Source organism: Miscanthus floridulus, chromosome 19, assembly GCF_019320115.1.
Source record: "Miscanthus floridulus cultivar M001 chromosome 19, ASM1932011v1, whole genome shotgun sequence".
NCBI classification, from domain to species: domain Eukaryota; kingdom Viridiplantae; phylum Streptophyta; class Magnoliopsida; order Poales; family Poaceae; genus Miscanthus; species Miscanthus floridulus.
In genome coordinates this window covers 20,605,674-20,623,003 of record NC_089598.1, presented here as the reverse complement: position 1 = coordinate 20,623,003, position 17,330 = coordinate 20,605,674, and the positions used below count along the sequence as shown (strand labels likewise).

Genomic DNA, 17,330 nt, shown 5'->3' with positions numbered 1-17,330 from the left:
GCGGCGTTATGGGTCCACATCTGGCAAGGTCGAGACCAAACCCAATGATCGAGCGAGACGGAGCCCATGGCCTCGGGGTCGAGCGAGGCAGAGATCGTGGCCTCAGGGTCGAGCAAGGCGGAGCCTACGACCTCGGGGTTGGGTGAGGTAGAGCCCGTACCCAAGGGGTTAGGCAAGGCGGAGCCTGTACCCAAGGGGTTAGGTGAGGTGGATATTGTGGCCTCAAGGTCGGGCGAGGTGGAGCCCGCCCCTAGAGGTTCGGCGAGATGAAGATCGTGGCCTCAAGGTCGGACGAGGTGGAGATCACAGCCTTGGGGTCGGGTGAGGCAGAGCCCGCACCCAAGGGGGTCGGTTGGAGCTGTAGTCGCACTCTTGACTGCTCGAATGAATCAATGTTGATGACCATTAGCTCCTCCTCTTCGGGTACCCTAGTATTGGTCCCCGACAGTACTTTCCTCATCCAAAATTCACACTTGCTAAATTTTGTATACAATTTATGCTCTCTCAACTTAGACAAGACAACCCTTAGATGCTCTGCATGATCTGCCTCATTCTCAGAGTAAATTAGGATATCATCGATAAAACACAACCAGGAACTTGTCAAACTCAGGCATGAATACCGAATTCATTAAATACATGAAATAGCCAGGAGCATTTGTCAATCCAAAAGACATGACCAAATACTCATACAAGTCGTACCTAGTGGAGAAAGCTGTCTTAGGTACATCTTATGTCCTGGTCTTGATCTAGTGATAGCCTAATCTCAAGTCAATCTTACAGAATACCTTTGCTCTTGCCAATTGATCAAAGAAAATATCAATGCAAGGCAAAGGATACTTGTTCTTTATGGTTACGACATTGAGCGGCCTATAGTCCACACACATCCATAATGATTTGTCCTTTTTCTTCACAAACAAGGCTGGACAACCCCATGGAGATGAACTAGGTCGAATGAGACCTTTGTCCAATAACTCTTGTAGTTGAATTTTATGTTTGGCTAGCTCATTTGGTGGCATCCTATACGGTCTTCTTGAGATAGGTGTTGTACCTGGCACTAACTCAATTCTAAATTCCACATCCATATCTGGCGGCAAACCAGGCAACTCATCTGGGAACACATCTAGAAATTCACAAACTATGGGAATATCACCGAGAGTAGTGGTTTGGATGGCACATGACAAGTTTTGAAGATCAAAACTTTGGGAAGTGGTACTAGAAAAGCATTACCCCCCTTGGGTTCCCTCAACATAATTATCCTAGTGGTAGTGTCAATGAGAACTCCATAACCACTAATCCAACTCATGCCCAATATCACATCTATGGCTAATCGTAGCAATACTATGAGATCCATAGTATACTCCCTCTCTTGTATGGAGATAAGCACATCTCTAACTATTTGGTTTGTAGAGATAGTAGCCCTAGCTCAACTTATACTATAACTACCCTTGTCTACCTCAACTATCTTCTGATCATGCTTAGATGTAAATGTCTGACTCATAAATGAATGCAAAGCTCCAGAATCAAATAGAACAATTATAGGATGTTGGTTCATGAGAAACATACTAGCAGTAACAACTTGTTTACACCAAAATTTGGGAGAAGAACGCAGGAACTCAAAGGCTTCCAAGATTATGTCAATCAAGGAATCGATTGCATAAGGATTGATATCAGCTGATTCAGTCACGACACTAGAATTGGCTCTCTTGAATGACATTGGCAGATAACGATGATGAGCTATGGTTGGCGTCAGAAAACTACATATCGGACTCTACAAAAAGGGAAAGATTAGGGTCCAAGTTATCTTAAGATAGGAATGTTTTCTTCTATACCAAATATTGTAATGAGTCGTACTCGAGTAGGATTCATGTTTAGTCTCCAGGTATAAATATTGGACCCTAGCTATTATAAAAGACACACAATCAATCAAATACAAGTTACTTACTTTTTCAGCTCCGACCACCCCTTAGGAGTAGGAGTAGAGTAGATCTCGACGAGTTCTTCAGCGAGCAGGGCTGCATCGGTCCGGCCGAGCTCTGGCTTGTTTGTAAGTACTGTCATGGCTTATACTTCTGTTCGTATGGCTGCATCAATCTGGTTGACCTCCACTGCGACTCTAGTATAAGCTACTTATCGACTCTTGTCTAGTTCAAGTACAGCTGCATCGATCTGATCGACCTCCACTGCTCGAACTAGATTAAGGTCAAGTTATCGGCTCTATCTAAGGGTGGCGTCCTTCGGGTAGATTCATTAAGTTACCGATCTTGCTGATGAATTTCATTATTATTAGTTTACAGCAATATCAATCCGCTCGGTCGAGATCAAATTAGATCGGCCTTATATCCTTTTAGTCCGTCGTTCGCTTTGTTACAACATGATATTTCTTACTCTGAATGACGAGTTATGCTTCATCGGCTGTTTTTACTTTGATCTTGACCATGCATAGTATGCGGTTGAGGCACGAATAATCTTGAAGAGGTTTGCTGGCTAGTTGAATCTGGTTTATAGTTCACCATTATGGCTGTAACAATCCGGTTGATCCCCACTGATGGCACTGTAGATTGGGGGATGCTAGTTAGTAGATCTGTTCCTGGTTAGGCGTGACCTTAGCTGTTTGCTAAGCTTGCATCGGCTAAATAGCCGATCGCCTATGCATTAACGCCTGCGGTGTGCGTCCATGATTCTATTAAGCGTGAATAGATCTATGTACTTTGAGGGCTTGATTCGTCATCTTTTTCATGGCTATATCGATTCGGTCGAACCCCACTGTTAGGGATAGCAGGTTGAGTCTATGGAGTCCACGGGTTTGTTCGTGTGAAATAGTCGATTGTTCACACACTGTAGTCCTTTTCACCTGAATCGGCTATTTTAGTCGATTCATCTGAGCCTTCACGTATTGCATGTCTTTCAGAAAAGCCTGTCGAAGTATGAATGTGTATGCGGATTCTTCAGTTTTAGTTTGTTACTTTCATCATAGCTGCCATCGATCTGGTCGAACCTCACTGTTGGTGGTAACAGATTAGATTCAGAGCGTTTATAGATCCATTCGTATCAGATAGTTGATTCGTTCATGTGCTATATCTTTTCCTGATTAGATTCATCAGCTTAATGGTTTACACTAGCAATATCTGTCTAGCTGATGATCTTATTTACATATACGTGTACTGTACCTGTCAATATGAAATTAATCGCTACTCCTAAGCTTTATAGTCCGTAACAGCTGATTTCTATGCGGATCAGCTATTTAGTCGCCTTTCGTGTTCGGCTGCTCCCGAAGCGGCACACTTAGAACTATCTGAGCATAGACCAGCATGTTCCACCTTAAATTACTGATAAACTTTCTCTCCTTGTCAATTATAGGGTCAAATTGACTGGCATATCTTGGGAGGAGTACGCAGGATCGATCATCCCTGCGTTGAAGCCAGGCGGATCTCCAGCTCCATCGAGCAGACCCTTCTGGCTTGCTCGTGTGCCCGGCACAAGACGAATTTCCATGCCGACACAACTTCTCCCATGGGGATTTCCTCCACTGCAGTATAATGCACATACCTAGGGCGGGCCTTAGCATTGGACTATTTTTTATTGCCCTGATTTTGATTACTACCTTTCTTTGGGTAGGGACACTCCATTGACCAGTGGCCCACCCGATTGCAGTTAAAGCACAGCTAGTCATTTCTTGGTCCTACTGAGCTCCCTTGCCCTGCATTCCCCTTGGGTAGGGCGATAGTGAAAGGCTTATGATACACTTTTTGCTGCTGGCTAGGTTGTGTCCTCTTCTAGGGAGGCCTGAACTTAGGTGCAGGGGGACGGAACTGAGGCCTCGTTGCCATAGGAGCTTTTGACTAAGATGAACCCGATGCACCTACTTCAGCGACTCGCTTGTGGCTCTTTGCTGCAGCATGCAAATTGTTTTGATTTTCTTGGGTGAGAGAATCACTAACAAATTCATTATAGGTTGCACATCTAGAATTTGTCATGGTCTTCATCAATTTGGTGCCAAGCCCACGCTTGAAGCTCTCTATCTTTTCTCCTCAGTGTTCACAAATTCTGGTGCATACCTTGACAAGTTCTTGAATGCATGCATATACTCAATCAAAGTCTTTGTCCCCTAGGTGAGCTTCATAAACTCAGCGACCTTCATTCGCATTAGCCCTAGGGGTATATGATGCCCCCCAAAGGCTGTCTTAAATTGTTCACAGGTGATATTTACAATCACAGGTAGGGTAGACAGATAATGAGTCCACCAGATCCCTGCCGGTCCCTGCAATTGATGGGATGCATATTCTGCCTTCATCTATTCAGTAACCCTCAACAGGCAGAACTTTTGCTCAATAGTGTTCAACCATTCATCTGCCTGGAGCGGCTCCTCTGCCTCCTTGAATATGGGAGGCTTGGTGTCCAAAATGTCCTTGAATGTGCTGTATTGATTTAGCTCTAGACCTTGATTCTGCTAGCGGGCACGGGTCATGTTCTGCGCAATAAGGCACATTGTTTCCTCCATGGCTCGTTGGTTTCCTAGAAATTGCGCGAAGAACTCATTTGCTGAGGGTGGCGGTGGTGGTGGTAGGCCATCATCATCACCACCCTGACTGGTACTAGCCCCAGTGCGAGTGCGAGTCATCTGTAAATTGCAACAATAAGTAATTATTGGGTGATGCTAAGAGATTGTGGAGGAATTGCATAATCATGCCAAACTGAATTTACTGGAGAGAATTTAAAAATTCATGCAATAAAACAAAGGCATAACAATTCATTTCCACAACATACATCACCAATCTAATCACTTATTGTATTCGCAATACGTTCGCATGCATGTCACATTTTACCAGTACAACAAAACTAGAATTTCATTAGAGCTCAAACCATAGTGGACAAACATGCAAGGTTCCAATATTACATCGGAGTTACATCATGAATACTAAAACTTAAACTACAAATCCCTTATAAAAAGATAGCAGGGGATACATCTAGCACTTCGAACTAGTCACTAAGCTACTCTACTCGTCAGCGTGCTCGCTGTCGAGGTCAGATATAGCATCGTTCTCATCCACGGGAACCACTTGTTCTTCCTCTTCCCAACCATCATCTTTAGCGAATATTTCTGGATCCTCTTCTTCTTCTTCAAGGATTGAATACAGTTGGTTGTTCAGATAATGCACCTCATGCTGAAGATCAACCACCATGTTTTGGGCATGAGCAAGCTGATGACGCAAATCCCACTCAACACTGCCTACTGCGCTGCTTCAGCCTCGTCTCTGTTTCATGCTGCTTCTACCAGAGTTGTGCGGTTATTAGCTAGGATCTATTGGTGCATAGTAGTAAATACCTTGCGCGCGAGCGGCATTTGGCTGCTCCCACAGTCCTATCAGCATAGTCTGATCATCAGCCCTTGTTGCCTAGGCTACATCCCTATCTTCAGTAGCTTCTCTAGCTACCTTCCTGTGCCTATGGGCACGCTTTCGGAGCTAATGCTGTGCAGCCTCGGTCCTCATGTGCCTGTCCATGCAAGTGGTGTAGGACTCCTGCCAGAAGTCATGGGTGTCCTAACAAGCATAAAACATCTTCATCACGGCGAACATAGCGCTCATAGCAGGACTAGAACTCTCTGCCCGCTCATCTCGGTCTTGGATCAACGCGTTGCGGTTGCACTAGGTCCAAACTACTATAGATGGATCCACCTAAGGAAAAGTACTAGCGGCACTGCCAGTAAGTTCATCCCCGTGTTGCTGACAAATCTTGCTCGACACCTTGAAGGCAACCACTTGGGCACCTTCCCAAGGAGTTCTTCCCTCGGATTCCGCTTTTCCATTCCTGCCATCGGGGTGCTTGGGCACGAGCAGGTATAGCCAGCTATACTTCAAACCATGGTTGCCCTTCTAGGTACTCCTCAGTCCAGAAATAGCGAGGCAGTTCCATATACCCCATGAAGTGCAACACCCTCTAGAGTAGGGCAGGGGTGCCGAACATGTCCAAGAAAGTGTCATTCCCCACCGGTGCTGCCATCTGTACCAACAAAATTATGGTGCAACTCTTGTGAGAACAACCTTACGTTAGAAAAGAGTTATTTAATGGAATAAGAAACTTATAAGGGGATGAACAATGCAAGTATGTAATGAATGATTTATCATGATGCATGCACGTTCCATGCGTCCTCACAAACTTAGGAAAATTGAAACTTCTAGCGACAAACACGGTGGCATACATATGTTCTCTCATAATATAAGCGTAACTAGTCGGGCTACATGTTTCGCTGTTAGTGTACCTGCACAAGAATTTCATTTCAGCCTAACCCAACATTTATATATGCAGAAATGAAAATCTGGTCTCTAAGTTGCAAGCTAAATACTTCCATATATATACCCATTATATATATACTTCCGTATCAAAGCTACCCAAAAGAAAATACGCCCTATATATACATAGAAATATGCATATATAGCCGTATCAAAGCTATCCCACAATTAAATACATTTGTATATGTATGGAACATACATATACTTTAGTATCAAAGCTAACTCTCCCCTTTAGACCGCACGCTCACATCTTGCGGTCATGCCACTCATCATCTTACCTGGGCGTAGAGGTATTTGATCCATACATTACCACTCAAGTGAATGGCATCCATACAATAGCATGTCGTGTGGACAACAAAAATAAAAACCCCATGTTAGTACTTAGTTAGCCACATGAGATCCTTAACTGGGCATAAAGGAAGTGATCAATGGCACACTTTAGATTTAAGTTTTAGATTTGAACACCTATCTCCTACAACTAAAAAGAACAAAGTGTGGACATTTTTTGGTGCGACATTTGTTTTGGTTTGTCCGTCTGCCCACGCCTGCGATCCCACGACATCTTAATTACTGATTGATCGTGCCATTCTCCTTGATTGAATATTGCTTGTCATGTGATAGAGGAATCACGGCAAAATAGGAAGTAAAAAATTATTGTGCTATCCATATACACATTGCATGTTTGCATGCACTAGCATACATGGCAACGAGCAAAAGGAAAGAGAATTAACACAGAAGGAAAGAGAATTAAGACAAAAGGAACCTCTTTGCATTTCTGAGATCCTTGCCAAATCTGCCTACAATTAATTACTTCCCCTCTTTGCATTTGCAAAAGGGACAACTTTTTCCTCTATTCATTTGGTTTCACGCTCACGTGTTCCATCGCCCTCGCTTGATGTTTCTTGCGTGAACTATAGTTGATGTCATCTGTCTTCTATGGCTCAGCCTCCCAATCCCAAGAAAATGTCCCTACCTCTCCCTGACTAGAGATCCGTCCTAACAGAGGATCTCCACGAGTCCATTGGGCAGCATCTCACGTCAGGCCACGATGCGGTGTCCTTTCGATCCACATGCTCCCCATGGTGTGCTTCCATCTCATTCACAACCTTCGGGCCATTCCTGCTGCTCCCGTTCGACCCCAACTCGGACCGCGTCGGCTTCTACTGTGTCCCGGAGAAGAAAGTCTTGTCCAAGACGCTGCCCAACGTGCGCGGCAAGGTGGCGTGTGACTCCTCGTGTGGGTGGCTAGCGCTCATGGACAAGGCGGCGTCCGTGATGCTGCTGAATCCATTCGCTGATGCCCATGCCCCCCGCGTTGAGCTCCCACCAGCAGGCGAACACGTTGCGGCGGCGTCCTCATCGGAATGCGTGTCTAGGGTCCATGGCCGGTGGGTCCTCCATCCCACCAACGGCTATAGGGACGTGGATGCCGCAGGCAAAGCCATCAAGCTAGAAGACATGAGGGACGTGTTCTTTTGTGAGATCGTGCTCTCGGCGCCGCCTGACGCCGTCGGCCACGAGTGCGTGGCCATGGCCATGCTTGGGTGCTCCACGGAGGTCGTGTTCTGCCGGGTTGGAGTCGACAACGCATGGACGCTGCTCCACACCAAACTGGAGTTCTCTATGGGGTCCATTGTCCACTATCAAGACAAGTTCTTGGCGATCGACTACACTAGAGAAATCTCCGGCGACGCTGCTGTCATCGTTGTCGCCACCTGCGGGGCTCTACCACCGTAGCTACCTGGAATTAAACTGTGAGCTGCACATTGTGGGTGCCATGGTGAGCACGTTCCACGAGACATAGAGCTTCACCTATAGCAGCGCGATCTACAAGTGCAACCTCCACGACCGTACGCCGGAGTGGTCCAGGGTGAGGGACATCGGTGACCAGACATTGTTCGTGTCTAAACATTTCAATGAAAGCTTCAGTAGAACAAGTGTATCCAAGTACAAGGAGAACAAAATTTACATGTCTGAGCCATTGTATGGGGATCCATATGACTTGGTCCATCGACTGGAGATCGTTGATATTGCTACCGGTGCATCCGAAGTGAAGCCCATCCAGGAAAAGATGCAGGGTTCCGAGGCTCTAGGTTGGATTCGACCCAATCTCTGGAAGCTCTAGAGTTTGTGAGCATGCGATGCCGCACACTCCGTGACTGTGTTAAATTCATAAACTTTGCTTTTTGGATTAAATGTCACTTTAATGTTGATATTTAATTTAACAATATTGTTATCTTATCGTACGATCCATGCGTTTTTAGTATAAATTGTTAGTTATCCCGTAGCAACGCACGGGCACGCTACCTAGTATATATATAGCTATAAGTTGCTAAAAACTAGTTTTGGAAAACAAAAACCCTTGTTTTAAATACACATGTAGCAATTTATGTTAAATGTTGCTCCGATACCAGCTATGGCAGAACCGACCAATTTATAAGAGCACAAGTACAATGGCTACCACCGCAGCGATCGCACTGTCATACTTGAGCTCATATAAACCCGATAGTCCATCGAGTATCACAAAGGATCTCTAATAATCCAACACACAACCAAGATCATACATGATTCAATATACAAGCCACATATTACATAAGTTCACCACAGTTCAACATACATCGGAGTACGAAAAGAGTTATTACAATACCAAGTTCAAATACAGTAGCGGAAGCAAATATAGTTTTAAAACTAACATTACACACCCTTGTTCAAACACATGCTAGTCCATGATCCATTCCAACAAAAGCATGGGAGATCATATAACTTAGAAGAGCCTTGCCCATGGCCTTACTCCTCGTCCACGGTGGGAGAGAAGCAATTCTTACAATACCCATGATATACCGTTCCATCTGCAACAAGTGAGAAATAAACCTTGAGTACGAGAAGGTACTTAGCTAGACTTACCCATCATAAACTAAAAATAAAGTGACTCCAAGGATTATACAAGGCTTTATAAGTGGAGCTGGCTTGACAACATTTTGCATAAAAGCCACTAATTGAACTATACATTTTATAATTCGATTCCAAGTTAATTATAGCTATTCATCACTAGATTATCATCTAACCTGTGCCAAACATGTGATGTATGATTAGGTAGCATAACAATAACAACCATAGCCGGTGTAATATTCTCATATTCATCATAACCATCAAATTCCATAGTTCAATTACTACGATGCTAGAGCTAGTCGAGTTTCTCACTATCCGGGAGAGACGGTGATTCGAATCGGCTGTAACCAGCTGGGCAGTTATTCCTAACATAAACCCAGACATACCTGCTCCAAGGTAGTCTTAGGTCACCTTTGGTACAACTCAGGTACACATTTCGTAGGTTTGATCAGTGCCGCACCCTCAGAGACACTACCGGATGCCAGGTCGATCAGGACTCTAACCTGCCCTTGGCCTCACACCGGCTCCCCGCACATCCTTACTATCTCCAGTGTGCGCACTAATAGAACGAGGCCCAGCCTGAGTTGAGCTACTCGGCTTCGCGGTCGGAACGAGTTATCCGGCTAGCTAAGTTAGAGGCATGCGTTCAATCTCGGCAAAAGTGCCAGCAACGGTACGGTCCTTAATCGGTATAGACGGAATCACATGAGTCAGCCTACACATAGACTCCACCCGGCCTCCAGTTATATTATCCCATGGTTCCTTTCTACCATAGCAAATATAGCCACTACAAGGATTCACCTCTAATACCACGCCACACGTTTGCAACACCAGTAATTTGGTTGCCATAGAGGGGTCGTATTGCAACCTTTCTGTAAAATTGTTGTAATATGCCTATAATGCAATGGACTAAATGTGTTGCAATATGTGTGGTTTGTCGTTGCAACAGGCGTGTGCTACTACAACCATTTTAGAATTGTGTTGCAATTAGTTGGCATTATTACCATGGCGCTTTAGAGTTGCATTAGTATTGATTTTCATTGTAATTATTTGGTGTTATTGCAACTATATTGAATTTGATTGCTTTTGCTTGTAACTATTGCCATGGTTGTTTTGCGTTGCAATAATCTTCTGTAGTGTTACAATTGCTAGGTGGTTATTGCAACAAAAACTCTGAATGCATGCAATAGCGTGTTCCTATTGCCACGGTTTTTTGGGTTGTAATAATCTTTTGTGGCGTTGTAATTTTTAGGTACTTATTACAACTACAATCCTAAATGAACACAATATCAAGTTACTATTACCATGTTTTTGTGTTGCTATAGACTAATGTATTTGGTGGGCCTTTCTTTGTCTAGGACCCAACAGCGTACATGAGCATCATGTTGGTTAGAGATGTGCATGGCTCTTTCCATCAATAGATCTTTCTCTAACACAACACGCACCCCACACCCTAGACGACATGGAAGAAGCGACAGAGCGCAATGGCTCTTTCCATTGATCTGGTCAATCACATGTGCAGCTAGCGCCAGCGCCACACTCATCATGTTACTATTACCACTGGTTTTTTTGTGTTGCTATTGTGTTCGTTGTAATAAGTTGTGACCAAAATATTTAATACTATGCAACGCTATGTACATCATAAAGTCATACTAAAACGTTTATAAATAAAACTAGTAGTAATACAACACCGAAGGCCAACTTCAGAGAAACAAAAAACAAAGCACCAATAGATAGGCATATATGTCCGTACTAACTACCCCACTTTTACTCTTATTTTTTCTTCAGACTAAAAAAACATTGTTGTCATTCAATTATGCAGCTACAAAAGGACAAAATAGCGCTTCATTTTCCAGTCTTAGTTAATATGCAACCCACTAATTAAAGGATTTTATGATTAGACATGAAAGTTTCTATCGTTCAAATTATCCAAACTTTTATATAACCTAAATTTCATTTTGGAAACAAATTTAAATTTTATAAGCAAATTTCAATGAACAAGCAAGACTTGTCCTTGCAATACAATGTTTTTTGCATGGTATAAGCATTTTCAATGAACAAGAGGCATCAAAAGCCAAAAATCACTACATTAACATGTCCAATCATACATCTCAAACATGCAAACCATCACTCCAGGCATGGGATGCTGAAGCGGTGGTTGCCTCAGCAGCATCAGTATGGCTATAATGCCTTCTAAAACCTGCAAGATGCACTAATGAGCTTAAAATAACCAAATATGGATAATAACCAGTGAAATAATCTCTTCTGAACATGATTGTTTTTAAAAGAATCTTAAAAAACAGGCTTTCTTGTGGGAGTATAATAGATCCACCAATTCATTATAAAGATCATACCACATAAACATTAATAATTTAGAAGTTATTATGCAAACTATTTCAATTAAGACTGATGCCAATCATGAACTTTGAATACTAATAGAATAGTGATTGAAGCTCACACCCTTTGGCCTATGTCAGGAGATGAACAAACATCTCTTATATCTTCCAAAATCAAGGAGCGAGCCATAAAAATCTCAATTATTTGCAACCACACTGACAACCATATTTGTTAAGGAGGCTGAGCTCACAGATATCAAAACATTCTAGACAAACCATGAACATTTTTGCTATTACACATATGCATAATTAGAAAAGAAACAGAGTGGTTGTTACTAGAACAGAGCACTAATGGTGGTTGTTACCAGAATACAAAGTGGCTGCAAGCACACATTAGTGAACTACTAACTTCATTGGTGAACTCACTATTATCACCAATACACAAACAAAGAAGGTTCACTGAATTCCACACAAAAAATTAATGGTACCCTCAGGATCTAAATCTAATATACATGGATCCATAGAAGGCCAAGCAACAAATTCAGGTTTCATCTTATACAGGGGGGTGAACACAAGATAGCTGATGCTGCATCTATACAGGAAGGATTGTGATTCACCCCTTCAGCAGAAGAGAGTTTCTGACTATTGCATATATATTCATCCACACAATTGTAAGGAAGTAAACTTAATAACCATAATGAGGATGGACGAGCAATATGCGCGATAGGAGAGACCAAACCTACCTAAGCTGAGCATGTAAAGTTAATAATAAAATATCAAAGCTACCTAAGCACGGCATGTAAAGTTAAAAATACAATCATGTTTTACTTACAAATGTAACTTAACTGGAAACATCAATTTCTTAAAGGGGACAGAGTACATTTACCTTCTCTACATCCACCTTCAGCAAGACAAGTATCACCGCTTTCAACTGCCTTTGGTAATGTTTTATCTTGTTCATCGATGCTTAGCAATAGATGAATCTGTGAAGGTGAAATAAATTACAAGAACCAACAATAAATGGTCGATGGTATCCACTCCCTAGCCACACAGAGTGCAGCGATCATGGTCTAGGAGACCATGGCGTCAACGCCTTGACGCAATCCAGCAGCGAGCAATAATCGACAATCAAATGAAAAATTTGGCATGTGGTATCAACAGCGACTCAATCAAGCAAGACAGACTCAAATGCCTGATTAGCACTCATTATTTGTTTATAAAGCTCAGCTCCATCTAGTTCTTTTATTTCAGCTCAAGCTTCTTCAAACTTCTCGTATTCAATCAAAGCATACCCCTGTATAGAGAAAGTGGTAAAAGTAAAAAAACCAATGCTTGAGAAAATGTGGGGGAAAAAGACCGTAGTATTTAAACAACGTTTGCCCCTTGACCAGACGCCAAAATATTTGTTTATTCCAGCTATTATCTGCAGGTTATGGAAGTCAATAATATTTAAGTCGACATCAGTTTTATTCCAAGGAAGCTAACCAATTGATGCTAAATTAAAAAAAAAAATCAGATATCCCATCCGTACTACAAAACTAACAATGAGAAATGATTTGCATCTACATGTTGAGCAGAAAAGTAAAAGGTCCAAATTCAAATGCAGGTTTTTCACCTCCCAAATTTTCTTGAGCTTCTTCCTGAACTCCAGCGACCAACACAATCCATCCATCAATTACTGCAAGGGACCAAAATATATATACATGAACTCAAAGTGGAACTAATTATCATCATAGAGAAGAAACTTCTTATACAAAAGTAATATACATATATGAACTCAAAGTGGAACTAATTATCATCATAGAGAAGAAACTTCTTCTACAAAAGTAAAAAAGAACTCTATAAATACAATTATTCAGACATCATTAAGTTATTGTTCTTTGAAAAATAATGTGAACAATTTGCTTCATTTTACTTAAAGTAACAGCACTTTTTAATGTATACCCTTAGCCCATCACTAACAACTAACAAGCTGATTAACATTGATATCTTGAGTTGACAAGCTTCAGCTCAAATCAAGAACCAACAACCTCTACGGTGTTAAAAAGAATTGACAGTCAAAAGACAGAAAGATAAACGGAAAAACAATATCTATCACCATTTTAGCTAGCACATATGCTGTGAATCTGTGATATGAGTGCCATCTAGAGCCCCTATACATCCCTATGATAGAAATAAAAAGAAAGAAAGAACCAAAATGTTACTTTTTAGCATAATTAATTCCACTGAACATACAATTCATGTTTGACACCTAAAATTAAATCAAGAGTAAATTAGATATAATCACGGAATCACCACGTTAGTAACGTAAGCTGTGACTAGCTACTGCAGACCTGTAGATCTGTAGACCTCCGTGCAATCAGCACCGTTCTGCACTCCGGCTGACAGGTGACGGTGGCTGCCCGCTGCCCGCAGCTGCAGACTGCAGCCGGCAGCCACGCCATTGCGCCGGCGCACCGCATCAGCCACTGGCGGCCCCGCGCCAAAGCCAGCCGACTGCCGCCGCGGCCCGCGGCCCGCGGCGCCGCCCAAACTAATGGCCAAAGCACCTCGCGCATGCGCAGTCGCGCGCTTGCCGACGGCCGCTGCGCCACAGCCGCATGTCGCCTCGCCCGCCGGCCGCCGCCGCCGCCTCCGCCTCGAACAGGAGCCGGTCGCGCGCCAGGGATTGGGTCACGGTTGGGCGTTGGGGAATTGGGGAAAAGGCAGTACGCGAACAACCGAATAGGAGAGAGGGCGGTAGAGCGCGCCCACTATTTGGCTCGAAATTGGCGTCGGTTTGTATTGGTGGAGCCAAATTTTGCTGAGCACCGCTAAACTCTGGCTTTCTGTGAACCAAATAATGCAGGCCAAAATACCAGGCGAATGTGTATATTGTTTCGTACTTTTATTATTTACTAGGTAGTATACCCGTGCATTGCTACGGAACAACTAAACTTTTATACTAAAAACACATGAATCGCACAATAAAATAATAATACTATAAAATTAAATATCAACGTTAAAGTTACAGTTAATCCAAAAAGCAAAGTTTGTAAAATTAACTGTCACGGAGAGCGCGGCGCCACAGGCTTACAAACTCTACTTTATAGACATTTCCGTGATGCGCCTAAGATAATGTTTTATATCGACAAGAAGAAATCTCCGATATTCATTTCTTTCGTGCGCCAATAAATCCACGAATAAGTTCTGTCGTATCTCCATACCATCCTGTACACATGCTCGAGTATATATGTCAATATTAGTACTTGTCGCATGGGTAATACCGCGTCTCTTGAAAAATCTTCCACAAAAACTTAAAACAAAGTGTTATACTCACCGTATAAATATGTGTGACTTTTGGTCTATTCCACGCAGACATATACTGTAGATTAAGATACCCATTATATATATACTTCCGTATCAAAGCTACCCGAAAGTAAATATGCCCTATATATACATAGAAATATGCATATATAGCCGTATCAAAGCTATCACATAATTAAATACATCTGTATATGTATAGAACATACATATACTTTAGTATCAAAGTTAACTCTCCCCTTTAGACCGCACGCTCACATCTTGTGGTCATGCCACTCATCATCTTATCTGGACGTAGAGGTGTTTGATCCATACATTACCACTCAAGTGAATGACATCCATACAATAACATGTCGTGTGGACAACGAAAATAAAAACCTCATGTTAGTACTTAGTTAGCCACCTGAGATCCTTAACTGGGCATAAAGAAAGTGATCAATGGCACACTTTAGATTTTAGTTTTAGATTTGAACACCTATCTCCTACAACTAAAAAGAACAAAGTGTGGATATTTTTTTGTGCGACATTTGTTTTGGTTCATCCGTCTGCCCACGCCTGTGATCCCACGACATCTTAATTACTGATTGATCGTGCCATTCTCCCTGATTGAATATTGTCTGTCATGTGATAGAGGAATCACGGCAAAATAGAAAATAGAAAATTATTGTGCTATCCATATACACATTGTATGTTTGCATGCACTAGCATACATGGCAACGAGCAAAAGGAAAGAAAATTAACACAGAAGGAAAGAGAATTAAGATAAAAGGAACATTTTTGCATTTCTGAGAACCTTGCCAAATCTATCTACATTTAATTACTTCCCCTCTTTGCATTTGGTTTCACGCTCACATGTTCCATCACCCTCGCTTGTTGTTTCTTGCGTGAACCATAGTTGATGTCATCTATCTTCTATGGCTCAGCCTCCCAATCCCAAGAGAAGGTCCCTACCTCTCTCTGACTGGAGATCCATCCTGCCAAAGGATCTCCTCGAGTCCATCGGGCAGCATCTCGCGTCAGGCCACGACGCGGCATCCTTTCGATCACTTGCTCCCCATGGTGCGCCGCCGTCTCGTTCGCAACCTTCGGGCCGTTCCTGCTACTCCCGTTTGACCCCGACTTGGACCACGTTGGCTTCTACTGCGTCCCGGAGAAGAAAGTCTTGTCCAAGACGTTGCCCAACGTGCGCGGCAAGGTGGCGTGTGGCTCCTCGTGTGGGTGGCTGGCACTCATGGACGAGGCAGCGTTCGTGACGCTGCTGAATCCATTCGTCGGTGCTCGTGCCCCCCGCATTGAGCTCTCGCCAGCAGGCGAACACGTTGCGGCGGCGTCCTCATCGGAACACGTGTCCAGGGTCCACGGCCGGTGGGTCCTCCATCCCACCAATGGCTATAGGGACACGGATGCCGCAGGCAGAGCCATCAAGCTAGAAGACATGAGAGACATGTTCTTTCGTGAGATCGTGCTCTCGGCGCCGCCTGACGCCGCCAGCCACGAGTGCGTGGCCATGGCCATGCTTGGGTGCTCCACGGAGGTCGTGTTCTGCCGGGTTGAAGTCGACAGCGCATGGACGCTGCTCCACACCAAACTAAAGTTCTCTGTGGGGTCCATCGTCCACTGTCAAGACAAGTTCTTGGCGATCGACTGCACTGGAGAAATCTCTGTCTGCAGCAGCAACGCCGCCGGTGCTACTCCAACCGCGACGCTGCTGCCATCGTTGTCGCCACCTACGGGGCTCTGCCACTGCAGCTACCTAGAATTAAACGGTGAGCTGCATATTGTGGGTGCCATGGTGAGCACGTTGCACGAGACACAGAGCTTCACCTACAGCAGCGTGATCTATAAGTGCAACATCCACGACCGTACACCGGAGTGGTCCAGGGTGAAGGACATCGGTGATCAGACATTGTTCGTGTCTAAACATTTCAATAAAAGCTTCAGTGGAACAAGTGTATCCAAGTACAAGGAGAACAAAATCTACATATCTGAGCCATTGTATGGGGATCCATACGACTTGGTCCATCGACTGGAGATCGTTGATATTGCTACCGGCGCATCCGAAGTGAAGCCCGTCTTGGAAAAGATGTAGGGTTCTGAGGCTCTAGGTTGGATTCGACCCAATCTCTAGAAGCTCTAGAGTTTGTGAGCCTGTGACGCCGTGCACTCCATGACTGTGTTAAATTCATAAACTTTGCTTTTTGGATTAAATGTCACTTTAACGTTGGTATTTAATTTAACAGTATTGTTATCTTATCGTGCGATCCGTGTGTTTTTAGTATAAATTGTTAGTTATCCCATAGCGACGTACGGACACGCTACCTAGTTAGTAAATAAAGTAATTAAAATAAGCATGTAGCTTACTTTAATGTCGCTTCATCCTAAATTGCCATGACGTAATCACACAGTAATTCAGTCATCTCTTCCTTGTTCATTGGCATGTCTTTCATGGCCTCAAATGCCCAAAACTCATCAGGGTCTTGGTTGGCATGGACTTGTGGGGATTTATTCTGAG

General features: G+C 43.4%; 1 long non-coding RNA gene across 1 annotated transcript; it reads right to left on the bottom strand.

Annotated features, from left to right (window-relative positions):
* Positions 1-11,157: 11,157 nt before the first annotated feature.
* Positions 11,158-14,252, bottom strand: LOC136529142 (uncharacterized). The gene is made up of 4 exons (XR_010777212.1): positions 13,849-14,252; positions 13,131-13,193; positions 12,402-12,809; positions 11,158-11,379 (listed from the first exon to the last, which is right to left on the bottom strand). It is a non-coding gene; the product is annotated as an uncharacterized lncRNA (long non-coding RNA).
* Positions 14,253-17,330: the final 3,078 nt, after the last annotated feature.